Here is a 6,451-nt window from a genome sequence, read left to right on the forward strand (position 1 = left end):
CAACCAATCGCATTGCATCTCGCGTGGGCCGAGGTTCCGTATCTGCTTTACTTTTCGAAAGTGTTGCCACTCCCATTTATTGCACATGTTCCCCCGAAATGATATTGCACGACCCGTAAATATGCAGGCAAACGCGGTTGCCTACTATATCAGTCGAGCCAATAGTGCGGCAAGATACTGAAATAGGATTATTATTAACCAATCAGATGTAGCTTATTTAGAACAGCTGTTACACCACGTATGATTCAGCTGCTTTCGGACACGAGCAGCAGCTGCGGCGGCAGCAAATTGACCATCGCCAAGGACATTATTTCTGTGATTGTAAGTATTAATTTAATTAGAATATGATATCTATATAAAATGTTTGTTTTGTACGCTGTGTTGTTAAGCGTCTCGTTAGTGTCGTTTTAACCCTTGTATGGTGTTCGGGTCTGTAGGACCCGGTTTCATTTTTTATCAAAAGAAAAATTATACGATTAATTATTTTTTCAAACTCAGACTCATTGGCCTTGGCTCATTTTCTGTGAAGAATATATATCTGAACACATTTTCAATGACCACACACACACCCACACCCACACAGGCTGTCCGGCTAGACCCGGGGCTAATACAAAAATATAGTGTGTTATTGTGTGTGTGTGTGTGTGTGTGTGTGTGTGTGTGTGTGTGTGTGTGTGTGTGTGTGTGTGTGTTCTTGTATATGGTTTATGAGGACACAAATGTGTATAATGACATGGGTATTACAACGTAAACATGGTTTATGAGGACATATGTGTCCTTCTAAACCAAACGGCTTTAAAAACATACTAAATCTGTGATTGGTAGGTTTAGGGGTAGGGTTAGTGTAGGGGGATAGATTATACAGTTTGTACATTTAGAAAAACCATTACGCCTATGGAGAGTCCTCATAAACCACATATCTGTGTGTGTGTGTGTGTGTGTGTGTGTGTGTGTGTGAGATTGTAAGTGTGAGTGCAAGAGTGAGTTCTGTGTTTCTTAAAGGGATTCTCCACCGAAAAATGAAAATTCTGTCATCATATACTCACCCTCATGTTGTTTCAAACCTGTATGATTTTCTTTCTTTTGCTGAACAGAAAGGAAGATATCTAGAAGAATGTGAGTAACCAGACAGTTTTAGATACCATTGACTTCCATAGTAGGAAAAAATATTTACTATGGAAGTCAATGGTATCTAAAACTGTCTGGTTACTGACATTCTTCTAGATATCTTCCTTTCTGTAGGGGGCGGGGCCCGTCTCAAACCCCGCTGTTCGATCCATTTGCGATCCCCAAGATGCGCGTCGACGCCGTGCCTCGGCAGCAGGATGAAACCCATGAAAAAAAAAAAAAAAATAAAATAAAAAAAAAAAATATATATATATATATTTTTTTTTTTTTTTTCATGGGTTTCATCCGGTCCCTTTCCACAGGTGTATAAAATCAAGCACCTAGATTATGAATGCAGACTGCATTGTGCTTGATTAATACACCTGTGGAAAGGGACCGGATGAAATTCATGAATATTGGTACTCGATGCAGCGCCAAATGGGAGGAGCTAGAGCTCCAGCTCCTCCCCTCGCTGGAGCTCCAGCTTCACCACGCTGGATTTAGTGGGCGGGGCCGCGCATGCGCAGGTTAACTTTCTCGCTATCAAAGAGTTACGTCACGATCGGATTTTTTTTCCTGGAATGGGATCAAATATGGACTTTTAATGAAAAATAAAAAAGTAGAATATTTGATAAATAATATTATACTGTTTGTTAAATTCTATATCCAGAAATGTCGTTTCACAAAATCTCTTCCAAATGTGAATGCATTAAAAAATGACTTTTATTTGATTTTGTAAATCCTTAAAGAAAATTGATACAGTCCCTGCTATTAAATTCTTCTTACTTATATTAGAATATCAGTTTATATAAACCCCTATGTTAGGGAATTTGAATTGTTCTTAAGTTTGCTTATTTATTTTTTAGAATATTGCAATCAGTATTTACTCATCAAATGTTCTCTCCTGAATTGTATGGTAAATGAACTTATTTATAACTGTCTTAATTTATGTTTCAAGAACAATAGTTATTGCACATAGAGTAAGTCGAGACTTTCTTATTTTACAGCAGAGAAGGAAGACCAGTCCTATATCAACGCAAGCTAATCGAATAAGTCCTTTGTTTCGGGTGAGGAAGGAACATCTGGTGCCCAAAGAAGACAGAAAGGTGCGCGAGTCCATTGGTATGTCTTGTATTGAAACAATGCTGTAATATGTAGTACATAATTTGATCACAGTAAATTTGAAATCCGGAAATCAACACCAATAGAGTTAATTTCAACACTTTGAAAGTGTATATATGGGAACCACCCACAAAGTGTTAGTTCAACACTTTCAAAAGTGTTGCCTCTCGCAACACCGACACAGTGTAACAATATGAACACTAAGAGAGTAAAATTTTAACACCAATGCAGATCACAACACTGTTACAGAGCTGGGTGCAGCTTTGTAGCAAACACTGGCAGAGTTAAAATTCTACACTGTTCTGGTGTTGACCTAACACTTTAAAAAAATGGAAATGACAATCTTCTCAACCTTATAGGAGTCAAATTTGACACCATCCTGGTGTTGATGGAACACCTATTTACAAATAAAAAACAACACTAAAGGAGTTACCAGTTTTTCTTATTAGGGTTTTGCATTACCTACTTTAAAGAACTGTAAAATAAACTTAACAATTATTTAATCTGAAAAGAATAAATTCACTTTGAAATAAACACATCAGTCTGTATTACTCTTTCAAAACTTTATTCCAGCACAGAGCACCAATACATCTAGCCAGTACTTTAAATTACATGAATACATTTTATTTTATTAATTTTTTTTACAAATAACAGTCCAAAACGATGTAAAATAGACTGTCATTTCCATAGGACATTTGTAAATCAAACGGCTTGTGGTAAAACAATTTGTCAGGTTTTTTGAGCACAAGACTGTTCTCTTGTGCAAAAACACTGAAAGCATGAAGATGTTCAACAAACTCTGATTCCATACATGATGCCAAAAAAACAATTCCATCCATAATAAAAATGTTAAAAAAAATGTCCAAAGACAGGTGCATCATCAACCAAGTCTAAGCACACAACAAGACCACTACGATACTCCGTACCATGACACTTAACCCACGGTGTGACCGTTAATTCACTTGAGAGATCAATGTGGAGCTGCTCAGAAATAAAATCACCGTTTTCAAGGTCGGACAACAATTCTTTTGAAACAGGGCCAGACTCAATACCTTTGATAGTACAGTGCTCCCAGTGATAGGCAATGGCTAGCTGGTGTTTTTTGGCAAGTGATTTGGTCAGGTTTTTGAATTTTTTTTAGATTTTTCTTAAAAAACCTGTGTTTTGCTTCATACCTCATAGTCCATACATGAATTAATGGGCCAATTTGCCTGATGCATTCAGGGTAGTGAATCATAAGGTGGTGCTTTGGAATCAGATTCCTAGAAGGGTACAACTCCTTGAACAATCGATGATGCTCCACTATCAGATGCTTCAAAAATATTGTCATTCCTTCAGAGATGCAAGGAGAAAATATAATGTTAACAATATGTAAGAGGAGCAACATCAAATGCCAGTGCTTATCCCCTTCTGGGACTACATCTCCAAATATGAGAGGGATGTTCCTAATGAGACACAATGTCTGACTTGCGTTGAGTCCAATGCTGTTTCCAGCTTGTTGAAGGTTAACCTTGGTTGGGCGATTATTTTTGTCCAAATAGCCATAGTTGAAGGCATACAATCTTTGAGGAATGGAATCGCAAGAAATTAGATTGCAACTCATGTATTCAAAAAGCAGTTTCACTTCATACTATGCAACTCCCTCCAGGATATCATGCATAATATCCAGCACAAAGTTCTCTGATACATTAAAGTAAGTCAAGGTATTGAGTACAGAATTTCTTTTAATACCATAACAGGAGTTTTCATTAGGGTTGTCAGCTAGATACTTATAATGTTCCTCATTTAGGTTTCTGCTACGCAATATCACCCGCGGATCATCCTCACTAAATACTTCCTGTGCTAACACCTTGTCAGTGAGGCACAGTCTGCAGTAATGTTTCGCAGAAAAAGATTCAACGTAACCAAGAATACCATTTAGACCAAGGTTATCGCCGGTAAATTGCGCAATAGTACCAAAGATGGGCTCCTCAGAAAATGACACCTTCATTCCCTCCTGCTCAAGTATTTTCACATCATCAACCAATGGGCCAAGTATTTTGTCCATGCCATACTTTTTTCCATCCTCAGAATGGAACAAAGAAATTAGATGTATGTTCATTAAGGAAGAATTTATGTGTGCTGGCAGGTTACGAAGCACAAAATATAAACAGCCAAGTTTATGAATCCCATGTTGAGATCCTAATGGGTTTGCCGTTTCGAAATCATCGTAGTAAATTTGGATCTGAAGGGCATTGCTATGGATGGAGTACAAAGGATGGTTTTTGTAATACTGTCCGTCACACAAATCTCGATACGTGTCACTTTGCCGTTTCTCTTGAATAAGATTACACACCTCATTATTCCTAAAAATGAATTCAAGAGTCTTCAGAAGAGGGATATATATGAAAGTGTCATTAACTGGAATCTGTTCATACATTCCAGAGATCTTATTCTTTCTTGTATCGTATCTGACACCTAAGTGTATTTCAGTAGGTTCAACAACCCCCCATTTCTCACTGAAATATTTTCTCCATTTTGTATCGGTATTAAAATCGGAGAACGGATTATGAAAACTATTAAAAACATCTTCAACTGAACTTCTACTTGTGCTGTCAACAGGCACAACATTTAAAATGTTTTCCCTTAAACTTGTATGGAAATCAGTGACCAAATCCTCCATGCTTTCAACAACTGACATAATATAACACTGTTTGCAACACCGTTACCCTGCAATTTAGCTATTATGGATGCACACATTTCTTTGGAACAATCCCTTGAAACAGAAGAACATTCATGCAAACTTGCATCATTATCTGACCTTTGCTCTGTGTTAGACACAACAAGTGATGCTGCTTCACCGGGATTTGGAGCTTGTTGATTTTGTAGTGATATATTCTCACTGCTTGATGCTACACCACTAAAATGAAATCTAGTTAAATGTTTTTTAAAACCTGCATAACTTTTAAATTGCAAGCAACAACCATCCTGAGCACAAACCAGCTCAAATTTCTTGCCAGGATACAAACCATGTACAAGTTTAAGGTGCCGAATTAATTTTACTGTTGTAGCAAGCAGCGTTTTACAGATGTAGCATCTAAACATCATTCAATAACTTAGCTCTGAGCTCCTTTACCCTTGGGCTCTCACTTGTGGTGCCAACATCAATTCCGTAGATTGTAGTCTGGAGAAAAGTGTACATATTTTTGAGTGGAAGATCATAACTGATGCTGAAAACAAAATGGACCTTGAAGAGTTCATCAATTGCTGCAAGTAAAGAGGATTCTTGACAGGGGATGAGCTTTTTATCAACCACAATGAAGAACTGACTGATAGCTTCCTTGCTGCTCCCTGTGGCAGGAATGTATGGTTGACGATTCTCTTCCGCCTCAAGATGTTCCTGTATACTCCGGCATGCCTGAATGAAGAAAACAAACAAACAAAAACACAAATTTGATTAATAGTAATGACAAACAAGTGCAGGTTTATCAGTTAGCATCAATTTTAGTCTTTTTAGCTTGATTGAACATTGTACAGAACAAGAGACACTCCAGAAGAAAACAGTATATGCACCAACTAGCTGTTAAAGGTGATTTTTAAGCATGACATTTTTTATTGATTTTTTTCTGAAAATTAGATTCTGACCCAAAGAGGAGCGTGAAGTCCTGAAGAATCTGAAGCAGTTTGCAGAAAACATGTAAAGAAATTACCATAAAATATTACATTTCTTAACAAGCTAAATGTGTTTTCAACAAAGCAGACTATTTGACAATTCTCTGAAACTAGCATTTCAATTTGGTCAAAAAAAAGGAAAGACAAAATCCATACCAATCCTTTAGTATCCAGGAATGGAGGAAAAACTGAGAGAATGGTGGTGGATTTCTCTGGATCATGGATAAGGTGCTGTCTGTATTCAAACGTGGTCCTCATCTTCTGCATGATGACCTCACGGTCACTTGTATGATTCATCAAGGAGATAGCCTCTAAACTTTGGTCATTATCTAGCTGATCTTCACGGTGACACAGCTGTCTGTCAAGCAAAGGGCCTCCCTTTTCCTCTGTTTTTGGATCATCCTTATTTGCAGAAGGTTTTGTCCCCCGTTGTACTGTTTTGAGGCGCCATGACAAGAACCCAGTGTTTTTTTGGCCATCATAAAAATTTTCCTAATGAAATGACACAAATTAAAACTCAAAATTGTAACCCTCCATCGAAAATGACAACTTCTTAGAAAGACATTTCTAA

The sequence above is a fragment of the Leuciscus leuciscus genome, assembly GCF_965113295.1.
Source record: "Leuciscus leuciscus genome assembly, chromosome: 10".
Classification (NCBI taxonomy): domain Eukaryota; kingdom Metazoa; phylum Chordata; class Actinopteri; order Cypriniformes; family Leuciscidae; genus Leuciscus; species Leuciscus leuciscus.